Source organism: Erythrolamprus reginae, chromosome Z (genome assembly GCF_031021105.1).
Source record: "Erythrolamprus reginae isolate rEryReg1 chromosome Z, rEryReg1.hap1, whole genome shotgun sequence".
Lineage (NCBI taxonomy): Eukaryota > Metazoa > Chordata > Lepidosauria > Squamata > Dipsadidae > Erythrolamprus > Erythrolamprus reginae.
This window is the reverse complement of record NC_091963.1, coordinates 106,737,660-106,751,201: the sequence shown is the minus strand read 5'-3', so window position 1 is coordinate 106,751,201 and position 13,542 is coordinate 106,737,660. Positions and strand designations below refer to the sequence as shown.

The following is a 13,542-nucleotide window of genomic DNA, read 5'->3' as shown; positions in this document are numbered from 1 at the left end:
TTCTCCTTGGCCTCTAAATGTCAGGGGGGAAATAGAGGTCTGCCAGTCCAATGGCTACTCATCCATCCATTATCCATTATTATCCATTATTTTGGGATGGTTGGAGCATGATGGGTATTTCCTCAGGTGCCAAAAGAGAGTGTGTGTGTATGCTATCGTGCATGTGTGAGGGCCCACACCCATAATTCAATGCCTGGGGAGGCGAAAACAGCTTCCCCCACCCATGGAGGGTTTCTGGATGCGGGAAATGGCCTATTTCCCAACGTTTGATGGGCCTACTAGGTACATGTTTTGCCCTCCCTAGGCTCCAAAGGCTTCCCTAGAGCCAGGGGAGGGTAAAATGCCCTCTCCATCCCCCCGGAGGCTCTCTGGAAACCAAAAATGCCCTTCCAGAGCCTCTGTGTGAACCAAAAAAACCTGGCTGGCAAATGCAGGTTTGGCAATGGCTCACGTGCCAGCAGATATGACTTTGTGTGCCTCCTGTGGCACCCATGCCATAGGTTCGCCATCACTGGTATATACCAATGCATATCTCAGAAGTGGATTTTAGATACATAGAGATATGAGAGAAAGAGAGAGAGAGAGAGATTCTGTTTCCTCAAAAATACACCCCCCCTGGAAAATAATCCCACCCCCAAAATATATAAACGTATGTGCAGCCAATCCCCACCATTTCCTCTGGTTAGGATTAGGGAGACAGAGTTGGAAATCAGGTAAGATGGCAAGAGAAAAAAAGGTTCGCCATCATTGATATATGGATATACACTGGTCGTAGTGTATAAACACCTTTTAATTCAGACCAGGAAATAGTATGACATCTGAATGTGTACTGTTATGTGGATATAATGTCTGTGTGTGTGAGAGCTTTTGGCCTCCTGACATGCCAATGCATCCAATGCCGCACTGTCATGTATGGATTTTGAGTCATGGGGGAAGCAACAGAATTGTCAAAGGATTTGCGGGAGAAGGTACCTGAAGTGTATAAAACAGGAAACGGATGTAAAAAGATATGCAAGGAATTGAGAATGTGGGTCAGCAGTGTTCAAACTCTAATCAAGAAGTGGAAAATGAGGGATTTTGTTGAAACTATACCAAGGTCAGGTAGACCAACTAAACTTTCAGCCACAACTGCCAGGAAAACTGTTTGAATTACCGTTTCACAGGTAAGACCATGGGAAAAGACAAATTTCCCATGGTGTTAGGAACGAAAGCCTCTATTCTGGCACCTTGGAACATATTTTTACAATCCGACCAATCAGGTGTTTATAGTGGGGGTGTCCCTCTGATCTTCCTGCCAAAAAGCTTAAACCTCTGTTGGGGGAATTGGCGCTAGACTTATGGTTGGGGGTCACCTCAACATGAGGAACTGTATTAAGGGGTTATGGCATTAGAAAGGTTCAGAACCACTGAGGAGGGTGTGGGTGCTCATCTGTTCACAAGCAAAAGGGGAAGGAAGCCAGATTGACTTAATTGCAGTGCTTCACTTGAAAATGGTGAAAAATTGGGGCAAAACTCACTTCACCAATGTCTCACTTAGCAGCAGAAATGTTGGGCTCCAGTTGTGGTCTTCAAATTGAGAAGTGTCTGTTATCTGGGCCACCCTGTATATAGATATAGCTCCCCTTATCTGTTGAAGAACCACTTGTCCTCCTTCTTTTTCAGTTTTTGGGAGAGAACTGGAGGGGGGCAGTTGAATCACTCAACCTTCATGTCAAGCAGAAGCCATTGCTTTGAACTGGAAACTTTGGCCTGCTGCATCTTCGGGATGCAAAGAAAACCCCACAAATAATTTCAGGTTAAATACAGGATACTCTGAAAATGTGTTGAGGCTGTTGCAAGATGCACAATAAGGGGGCACTTGAAGAAAAATAGGCTGAATGGTCGCCAGAAGAAAGCCATTACTATGCAAATGCCACAAAATGTCCCATTTACAATATGTCAAACCGTACAGAGACAAGCCTCAAACCTTGTGGCACAAAGTCTTGTGGAGGGATGAGACATTGAACTTTTCAGCCACAACCATAAACGCTACATTTGGACTTTATTTCTTCAATTGGGACGCTGACATTTTGGCTTGTGGGAGACATTAACAGCCCAAATTACAGGTTGGTAACCGCTGTTCATCCTGAGCGGAGAGCTGGAGTCTGAAACATTGGGGCGCAGACCAGAAAGAGCTCTTAGAGCAGGGCGGGGGGAAACGGCAGGGGGGCCTCCTCGTTGTCTGCCTACTTTTTTATTTTTTTGTCAATCAACTATAGGATAGTAGTTTATATAAACGTAACATAGAAAGAAATGATTTTAAAAAGACAACAGGACAAGAGGACGGTAGGCATAATGGCGCGCTTATGTAGTGGTTTATGATGGCGCTGCCGCCGTCCATCTGGGACCCTCCAGAGCGACGGAACCAAACTGCCGGCGCCAATGGCAGTCGCCGCTGGCACCAACGGTCCAAACTGGTAAGTTAGGGTCGCTTCTTGGGGGACGCCCGGCGAAAAGTCTGGCTTTTCAGGGCACTTTCCCCCTGAGGAGGGGAGAGCCGGGCGAGGGTCTTCTTGCTCGCGAGAGCCAGTTTAACAGTCTCTCAACCGATGGCGCGTTCACGTACTGGATAAGTCTGGGTCTCGTTCCGGTTGCTGATTGGCTGCCGGGAGGCTTTAAATAAGCAGCCCCGCTGTTGCCCACCTTTAGTTTCTCTCCGTCCTGGCGAGGAAGTTGTTGGGTTGAATGAATCTGGGCGGTGACGTTGCTTTCGAGGATTATTGCCAGGCTCCGTCTTGTTTAGATATCGCGTAGTAAGTTTGACGTGCAAGTGACTCTTCTTCTTTTTTAATTTTTTTTGAATTTTCTCCATCGTACATCAAATGATTGCATCCATATAACCCAAACATAATAATAGAAAACACTAAAAGTATTTTGCTTTGACTTCAATCTGAACTATTAAAATCTACCAGTCTGAACTTCCATTTTCTGTTCGCTCAGCCTTCCTTTCCCTTCTCTTCCTCCTCCTCCTCCTCCTACTTTATTTGACCTTCTGGCCCCCTTCCTTCTCCAACCTCTATCTCCTCCTATCTTTCTACTTCCTCTCCTTTCTTTCTTTTCCTTTCCCTGAAGTGACTCTTCTTCTGACTTAGAGGCTTTGAAGATTGCCCAGCCCTTTTAGGCAACTCATAGTGATGTGAGATGTAAATCAATCTTCTTCTCACTCCGAGGATTCAGCCAGCCCCGTTAGTATTTTATATCTGCTTTTATATCTTTATCTGCTTTTTGAGAGTTTTAATTCAGAAAGTCATATCCTTTGCCAGGTTTCTAATTTCTGATGAAAATAGATTAGAATGGAATTTTTTATTGGCCAAGTGTGGACACCCTTGTGGAGACACAGGATATTTGTCTCCAGTGCATAGGCTCACAATATAAACAGCCACTAATAGGACAGCTACAATCATTAATCATGAGTTACAAACAACAATTGATAAATGGTTATTTAACTTCTTTGCTGCTCAAAGCAGGATGTCCAGCAAACCTGGAAAGCGTAAATCAGGGAACTATCAGGGAAGTTGGCAGTTTGGGAATTATCAGGGAATTCATGAAAAAAACCCCGGAATAAATGTTTGAAAATCAGAGAAAAATTTGTTTAAAAAATCAGATCACACCGCCTGACAAAGTCAAGGAAGAATGAGCATAATTCTGGCAACAACTTGCTTCTTCAGTTACCAATATTTCTCCACGGTTTAGCCGTTTAGTATGATGTCATCTATGACTGTGCCTTAACTAGATCGCAAATTACAGGGAAATGTCAGGGAAATATCAGAGAATTTCAAACTGCTTTCCCCCTGGACACTCTGTCAAAGACGTTGGGCAGCTCACATGGCTCACACAAATCTCAATAAAGTTAGTAATGCATAATGAGTAAAGAAAAAACAAAACAGCACAGGGTAGCAAGGAATCTCACCTTTGTAACCTAAGGTTAACAAAAGGTTTTCATGCCTGTTCTAAACAACAGTATGGGCCCATTTGTCCTAGGAGATAATAATAATAATAATAATAATAATAATAATAATAATAATAATAATTTATTAGATTTGTATGCCGCCCCTCTCCGAAGATAAGAATAGGTCTCTGAATAAGTAATGAAATAACAGCCTTGCAGGAAACAAATTCAACTTGATAAATTGTTGCTACTTTTACATTGTACTTTTCAATACAAACACACAACTCATGTCAAGCTTACATTGATGGTTGTATTTTTCTTTTTCATTTTCAGGGCCTGGCAGATTTTTTTCCCAAAGGATAATTCACTCTTATCTGGTATCAATAGGCTGCAGTAGACAATGCCAGAGGAAATATCTCCAGATTCAAAGTGCCCGATCTGCCTGGACATGTTTGAAAATGTGGCCTACTTGGATCGCTGCTGGCACAGATTCTGCTACCGGTGTGTGTTGGAGTGGTCCAAGAACAAAGCAGAATGCCCACTCTGCAAACAGCCCTTTCATTCCATCGTACACAGCATGAGATCTGCAGACGACTACAAGGTGCATTCTGTGAGGCCTTCAGAAATAGAATCTTTTGCTAATCCGAACGGTACGTTAACAGGAGAACATCCTGCGAGTGTTAATTCCCAGAGATCTTCCTCTCCTCGAAGGACAATATCTTCTCCAAATTATGGGATCGTGTATGAAGGCTTTTCAACCCAGACAATAAGGCAGAGAGATGCAGAAATGCATCAGATGATCAGGCGGCTTGCGTCAAGGCGACAAGCTAGTTTGGAAGACAGATTTATGTGGCACATTGAAGAGCAAGAGATGATTATCTTTCGAAAAGCTCTGTATCGTTCTGGCACGCGTGTGAGAAGCATTGAAGATGGAGGGCGTTATAGAGACATATCGGCTGAATTTTTCCACAGGAATCCTGCCTGTCTTCATAGGTTGGTACCATGGCTAAAACGGGAACTTACAGTACTCTTCGGAGTTCTTAGATTGCTCATTAATATAGTTCAGGATATCATAATGAGCAATTTGGTCAAATTTGACCTGGAAAGCCCGGCATTTGCCAATGAACTTCAGCCTTTCTTAGAGCAAAGCACACAGCATTTCTTACATGAATTTATAAATTTTGCCAGATGTCCATTTAATATTGACACGTATGATGAACGTGCCAATTATCATTGCCCCGGTCTATCACGAGAAGAAGGAAGTCTATCTGAATCTTCAATAACCATGATATCACCTGATGAACCCAGAACCCAGAACCCAGACACCCGATTGCAGCTCTGGGATTGCAGCACCCTGGGATGATGAAACCCCAGGTCCCTCCTGTTCTACCCCAGAGCAAGTGCATGTTTCTCCAGCAACTGCATTAAACACTTGGGAAAGCTCTGATGAAGAGCCTGTTGGAAATAGAAAAGAGTTGCAGATGTCACAAGACACAAACATAGAGGTGAACTGTGACAGCTCTGATTCATCGGATAACTTTATACTTGTGGACTACTGCAAACCATCAGCTGAGAGAACCCCCGAGCCTGTTCAGTCGTCCTCAGACTCTGAGGTTTCAGCCAATTATGACAGAAAGGAAGATACAGATAAAGTGCAGCCTATGCAATTCTGCAGTTTTAGCCTGAGACATGTCAGTAGATCTGCTTCGCCATCTTCTGGATCCAAAGATGGTATTGCTAATAAAGTTAATGAATGTCTCTCCGGTGAAAACAGAAAATCGAAGAGGATCATAAAAGATGAGATTAAAATCAGAGGAACATCGTCATTGCAAAGCTTTTCTTCAAAGGAAGCCTGTTATGAACCCAATTCATCCAGAAGAAGGAAACGTGAATTGCATCACAGTTCGAAAAGGAAGAGGAAGCATCGCAGCAGGGAAAAACGAAAAAAGAAAAGAGACAGCAGTAGACATAAGCACAAAAATAATAATAATAAAAAGAGATCAACTCGAGAAAAGAGTAGGTCCCAATCTTTTTCTCCAATTAATGAAAACACTGAGCTTAGAGATTTAAGCTGGTCACAATCTCAAAGCAGAGAGTATGGTGGGACTTCCAGGAGTAAAGACATGGATTATTATTTAAGAGATGATTACCCCAAAAGCAGAAAATATGCTTTGTATAATCCAAATGCAGTCAGGGGTTATGAAAGACATAGATCGAGAAATTGGTCAAGAAGTCGATTTAGCAGTCCATCTAGCAGCAGATCAAGAAGTCCATTTAGCAGCAGATCCATGGGTTCTAGGCATTCTGATAGAGGTTCTGAAAAGCCAGGTGGGAAAAGAAAATATAAAACACATCACTTGGAGAGAAGCCAGAGAAGTAGCGCCGAAACATCTTCAGTAGTAGTAGTAGTAGAAAACTATGCTGTAAAGAAATCCTTACCGAAGGATCGTACTGTTTGTGCAAAAGCCACCAGTGTTGTAGAGAGACAACCTGAAACAGAGACTCGGCACAAAAATAAGAAGCAGTCAAGAAACCCAAGTGTGGAAATTGTTCACGAAGAGGAGTGTACATCAAAGTGCAACAAAAAGAAACCAAAAAGAATTAAGTCTACCAATCTTACCAATTCCTCTGCATTATCTTCTGTTGTGATTACAATTGACAGCGATAGTGATAGAGAGAATGGCATTACTGAAGTTTTCAACCAGTTGCCAAATAAGAAATAATCTTTGTTTTTACGTCTGGCACAACTAATGAATCGTAATTCACATTGCCAGCTACATTCACCAAAGCAAGATGTGTAATTTTTTTTTAAATTGTAAATAGATTTTTTCTCTTAGCTAGGTTAAGCCTTAGATGTAGATGTAGAGATATATATTTTTTAGTTTTTAATGTTTTTAATAATTGTTTGCTATTGTTTTTAATTTAAAACAAAGAAAAAATAAATTGTTTTGTGAAATGAATTTTATTAAATAAATAGTGATATAAATAATATAAATATAGTATAAATATAAAATAAAATGTGACCTTAGAGTCCTTTGTGCTTTCTGAGTTTGAGTTTTGATTTATTTCATCATCTGACTAGGTATAACATTTTCAATGCTAACAAAGTATGGCCTTCACACTAACTATTCATTAAAAGTGTTAACGTAGATCAATCCAGTATCATGATGAAAATCTTCCCAATTTTTTAAAAAAACTTTGTCTTAATCCAGTTTGATTTAATTTTTATTCTATGCTTATTGTAGTTTAAAAGCTAAACCCAAGACTGATCTTTTAAAAGTGAGGAATGAGCAAATAATTATCAATAGGCTAATATTTCTCATTTGAGTTAAGATGTGCTACCAATCCAGATAAAAGAATTGACATCAGAAGGATGTGATTGGCTTTTATTGGATTAGCATTGCACTGTGTAAGTTCCCCAATTAAAAACTTCATAAAACATATTCCTACTAAATTATAACTGGGTTAATTTGGGATTCATTTTTTTTAATGCTAGAGGCCTCTTGAAAGGAACAACTACTCCAATCTTTTTTTTAAATAAACCAACTAAATTGTTGAGATTTCATTTTCTCCAACTCAACATTTTGTATTTTTTAATTGGTTCCTACTGCTGCTTTTAATTTTTGCTAAGCTCAGACCACGTCAGTTGCAAGTGGGTAGATTTACATCTTGCAAATAAAAAGCATCTACATTAAATTCATTACCGTATATTTTTAGGTTTGCCCCACTGCTGTACAAAATGTATATTTTCTAAATACGTTTTGCCTTTGAGCAATTCCTTATGGTGGCTTAATAGCCTACATTACAACTATGAATAAATATTACCTGGAAGTCTTTTCCACTTGTCTTTAAATAGCATTTATCAATCTTAATTATTTTAAGATCTGTTCCCCCAATCCTGGCTGGGGAATTCTTTAAAAAGTTGTTGAGGTTTGTGTCCCATTTGTGTTCAAAGACAGTGATTAAGATACTTCTGGGTTTGAAATGATTAAAGGTGACAACACCTTTTTTGAGGTATGCTTCTGAGGGCTTCATTCATGTCCCCATCAAGGAGCTGGAGCATAAGACAGTAGCTCCCTTGAATCTTGATTGCTAACCTCCGAGTCTTCGGAAAGGGGCGACATACAAATCTAATGAATAATAATAATAATAATAATAATAACAACAAATAATAATAATATTATAATACTAGTAATAGTAGTAGTAATTGTTGTTGTTATTGTTGTTGTTGTTATTATTATTATTATTATTATTATTATTATTATTATTATTATTATTATTATTAACCTCCAGCCCAGCATCCTAACCATATGAGCAACCATGCTCTGTGAGAAATACTGATTTGAAGTAATGCATATTGGTTATCAAAAGGGTAGATTGTGATTGCTGGGATAAAAAAAGATGATTTTTTTAGATTTCCCCTTTTAAAAATAGGAAGCTCCAGTCATAAAAGGGGATGTCTACTGGACACTCCCTTACACTTTCTCCTTGGCCTCTAAATGTCAGGGGGGAAATAGAGGTCTGCCAGTCCAATGGCTACTCATCCATCCATTATCCATTATTATCCATTATTTTGGGATGGTTGGAGCACGATGGGTATTTCCACGGGTGCCAAAAGAGAGTGTGTGTATGCTATCGTGCATGTGTGAGGGCCCACACCCATAATTCAATGCCTGGGGAGGCGAAAACAGCTTCCCCCACCCATGGAGGGTTTCTGGAAGCGGGAAATGGCCTATTTCCCAACTTTTGATGGGCCTATTAGGTTCATGTTTTGCCCTCCCTAGGCTCCAAAGGCTTCCCTACAGCCAGGGAAGGGTAAAAATGCCCTCTCCATCCCCCCGGAGGCTCTCTGGAAACCAAAAATGCCCTTCCAGAGCCTCTGTGTGAACCAAAAATCAGCTGGCTGGCAAATGCAGGTTTGGCAATGGCTCACGTGCCAGCAGATATGACTGCGTGCCTCCGTTCGCCATCACTGGTATATACCAATGCATATCTCAGAAGTGGATTTTAGAAAGAGAGAGAGACAGATACAGTGGTACCTCGAGATACGAGTTTAATTCGTTCCGGACCTGGGCTCTTAAGTCGAGCAGCTCTTATCTCGAACGACTTTTCCCCATAGGAATTAATGTAAATAATTTTAATTGGTTCCAGCCCTCAAAAAACTCACAAAGTTAGTCTAAATTATGCAGAAAGACATGTTTTTAATGAAGAAATGTACATGTACATATAAATGAATAATGAAGTTTCTTTCACTTAACTTGTAAACTTTCTTAAACTTTTAAATTTACATATGTTCAACTTCTCTGCCACCCAATCCTGTAGGACAGAGGTCCCCAACCCTTTTTGCACCAGGGACCGGCTTTAAGCGATCAAGAGAGGAATGGGTGAATGAATGGACGGAGGGTGGGAAGGAAGGAAGGAAAGAGGGAAGGGACAGGAACAGAGGAAGGAAGCAAGGAAACTTATGAAAGGGGAGAGTAAGAGAGGAATGAGTGAAGGGAGGGAGGGAGGGAAGAAGGTGGGAAGGAGAAAGAAAAGAAGAAATAGAGGAAGGGAAGGTAAAAGAGAGAAAGAAAAAGAGCAAGAAAGAAAGAAAGAAAGAAAGGCAACTTCAAAGAAAGGCTCACTGAGCATCTCTCTCTCTCTTTCTATCCCTCTCTTTCTCTCTCTCCCCCCTCTCTCTTTCTCTTTCTCTCCCCCTCCTGGACTCCCGGATCGCTCGCTTCTCCGGCCAGCAAGCCGGCTGCCCGGAAAAGCATCGCGCCTTTTCACTGCCCTTCCCTGTGCTTCGGAAGCCGCCGAACGCCATCAGAGGGGCGCGTCAGCGGCTTCCGAAGCACAGGGAAGGGCTTAAGCCGCCGCCTTTTCCCTTCCCCGTGGGAGCAAACATGCTTTGCACCTTCCTAACTCCCTCCCCCCAGCCAAACTCCCAAAGCATGTTTGCTGCCACACGATTTAGCCAGGACAGGAGCGAAGTAACGTGGACGATTGGGGAGCTGAAACCGGGCGGTTTCAGCTTTCCAATCCTTCACGTTACTTCGCCGCTAACTCCTGAGGCGCGGAAGTTTGCCTTTGGCGTTTGGCTTCAGAAGCGGCGCGGCTGTTTTAAAACAGCCGCGCCGCTTCTGAAGCCAAACGCCAAAGGCGAACTTCTGCGCCTCAGGAGTTAGCTCGCAAACGGCGCGGCTGTTTTAAAACGTCGCTGCCGGCCTGGGGGGCCTCCTAGCCCCCCACCGAACCCGGGTTGGGGGTTGGGGGGGTTCTGCAAAGCCCCCCAGGCTGGCAGCGACGTTTTAAAACAGCCGCGCCGTTTGCGAGCTAACTCCTGAGGCGCGGAAGTTCGCCTTTGGCGTTTGGCTTCAGAAGCGGCGCGGCTGTTTTAAAAGGACGCCCCCGGCCTGGGGGGCTTGCCAGCACCCCCCGAACCCCCAACCCGGGTTTGGGGGGGTGCTAGGAAGCCCCCCATGCCGGCGGCGACCTTTTAAAACAGCCGCGCGGTTCCCAGCTGAGTCCTGAAGCCAAACGCCAAAGGCAAACTTCCGCGTTTGGCTTCAGGACTCAGTTGGGAAGCCGCACGGCTGTTTTAAAAGGTCGCCGCCAGCCTGGGGGGCTTTCCAGCAACCCCCCGAACCCCCAACCCAGGTTTGGGGGGGTGCTAGGAAGCCCCCCATGCCGGCGGCGACCTTTTAAAACAGCCGCGCGGCTTCCCAGCTGAGTCCTGAAGCCAAACGCCAAAGGCGAACTTCCGCGTTTGGCTTCAGGACTCAGTTGGGAAGCCGCGCGGCTGTTTTAAAAGGTCGCCGCCGGCCTGGGGGGCTTGCCAGCACCCCCCCGAACCCCCAACCCGGGTTTGGGGGGGTGCTAGGAAGCCCCCCATGCCGGCGGCGACCTTTTAAAACAGCCGCACGGCTTCCCAGCTGAGTCCTGAAGCCAAACGCCAAAGGCGAACTTCCGGAAAGTAAGGAAGGAAAGTAAGCCAGCCCGGCTCTTCTCGGCTCGTATAGCGGATTTGAGCTCAGGAGACGAACAAAAATGTCTCTCCCCTCCCAGCTCTTATCTCGAGTAGCTCGTAAGTAGAGCAGCTCATATGTCGGGGTTCCACTGTACTCTGTTTCCTCAAAAATACACACACCCCCGGAAAATAAGCCCACCCCCAAAATATGTAAATGCATGTGCAGCCAATCCCCACCATTTCCTCTGGTTAGGATTAGGGAGACAGAGTTGGAAATCAGGTAAGATGGCAAGAGAAAAAAAGGTTCGCCATCACTGATATATGGATATACATTGGCCATCAGGAATTTTGGGGCCCCATACAGCCTAAGTGTCTGCCCCCCCCCCCGCCATTTTAAAACTACTGCCCCCCAAATCCTGTGCCATGCCACCATGGCCACACACCCTGGGCAAGCCCTCCTCCGGTCCTCTGAGGTCAAACACAGCCCTGATATGGCCCTCGATGAAATTGAGTTTGACACCCCTGGCCTAGAGGCTAAATCCTAGGACCAAGGGCTAAGAGAACGAGTATGCTTAGCTCAACAAATAGAAAACTGAGGGGGAATATAGTAGTACTTTCCCAATCCTTAAAGGGCTGCCACAGAGCAGATGGCATCTATTTATTCTCCATGCCACCTGAAGGTAGTACAAGAAGCAATGCGTGGAACCTCAGCAAGAAGAAATGCAATCTGGAAATAAGGAAAATCTTGGGACGGGCGGCATAGAAATGAATGAATGAATGAATGAACGAACGAATGAACAAATAAATAAATAAATCCCTTCTTTTTTATTAAAAGAAATTAATAATTTTAAAAAACCAAAATCCATTACTATTAAAACTAAAACAACCAGCAAAACTATTAATAAAAACAGGTGAGGGCTGGATTTTTTTTCTCTGTTATTGTTTATGTGCTTTTACCATATGCTTTAAATCAAGAGTCACTTCTCTCTCTGTTTCTCTCACTTTCCTGTCATTCTCTGCCTCAATCATTTTCTCATTTCTCTTTTTTTCTCCCCTTTTTTCTATCATTTCTCTCTCTCTTCCTTCCACTCTTCTCTCTCTCTTTCTTCCTCTCTCTCACTCCCTTCCTCTCTCATCTCTCTCTCTCTCTTTCTTTCTTTCTCTCTCTCTCTTTCTCTATCTTGCTTTCTTCCTCTCTCTCACTCTCTTCCTTCCTCTCTCATCTCTCTCTCTCTTTCTTTCTTTCTTTCTTTCTTTCTTTCTCTCACTTTCTCTATCTTGCTTTCTTTCTCTCACTCACTCTCTTCCTTCCTCTCCCATTTCTTTCTTTCTTTCTCTCTCTTTCTCTATCTTGCTTTCTTCCTCTCTCTCACTCTCTTCCTTCCTCTCTCATCTCTTTCTTTCTTTTTTTTTCTCTCTCTCTCTTTCACTATCTTGCTTTCTTCCTCTCTCTCACTCTCTTCCTTCCTCTCTCATCTCTCTTTCTTTCTTTCTCTCTCTTTCTCTATCTTGCTTTGTGCGCATGGGGGGTATTTTGGGGTGCGCTGGCGCAGGCGCACGCAGCCTACATGGAACGGTGCTGGGCACAATAACTGCTGCGGGCACCAGGGGCCCGGCACACGGTGGCGGGACAACCCTCCCCATTTCTCAATTTGGTCGGGCCCCTGACGCCAGTACCAGTAGTACCGGCCTATCGGCGGCCCTGTCTTAGCCTATACCTAAATTAGTTATTTTAATAGCAGAAGAATTCCTGCCAAGAAAATATTACATTTTACAGAAACTTTCAGGATTTCCACTTGTCATTGACACATAGTGGATGACCAAGAGGGGGGTGAGGGGAGGGGATTGCATGAAGAGTAAAGGATTAAGCACCCTTTCCCCAAGTTCCCCCCCCCCCAAGTGACCACCTTAAACAAACTTACTTTCATTATATTCACCAAATTCTGAATAGGTAAAGCTGCGACACATTAGTATACAGTATTTTTTTCGTAATCTAAACCATTTTGTCTGGTACACTTATGCTTTCTGTTTTGTTTTTTGTAAAATTCTTTAAAAATCAATAAAAAATTATATTAAAAATAAATAAATAAATAAATAAAAAAATAAACCATTTTGTCTGTAGTATCAGGTTTAAGTACCATAGCAGTATACAAGAGATGAAAACTATGATTCACAATAATGCTACCTGAAATTGAAATGTTTGTCAGAAACACATTATTGCTTTGAATTCAAATTGTTGTTTACTAGATATTAGAGAATATCTGAAAGCCTCTCTTCCCAAGACTATCTTTAACTCTTCTTTTAGCATTACCGGAGGTGCTACATTTGCTTGTGTTTCCAGAAATTTTACTATATGTGCTAAATTATGCACACACAAAAAAAGAATCTTCCTATTATATAGGAAAAGTGCTATTTATATATTATTTAATGTGCTTCATAGTTATTTCTCTCAAATAAATTACAAGTACATTATCCATTTTGTTTTTTAAAATTCCCATTTGTCTAATGTTCTTTTACACTGATAGCAGTTATTTGGCTTTTAAATCTGCTCCTAATATCTTCTGAATCTATCAGTTACAAGTCTGAAAAATAAAAGCCTTCAAACTATGTTTATAGATTTTTCTTAATTTATTAAAGAATTTAATTTTAAAAAGATTTAAAA

At 42.5% G+C, this 13,542-nt stretch overlaps 1 pseudogene; it reads left to right on the top strand.

Annotated features, from left to right (window-relative positions):
* The first annotated feature begins 2,360 nt into the window (after positions 1-2,360).
* On the top strand, positions 2,361-6,729 carry LOC139153864 (E3 ubiquitin-protein ligase Topors-like; annotated as a pseudogene).
* The last annotated feature ends 6,813 nt before the right edge of the window (positions 6,730-13,542 follow it).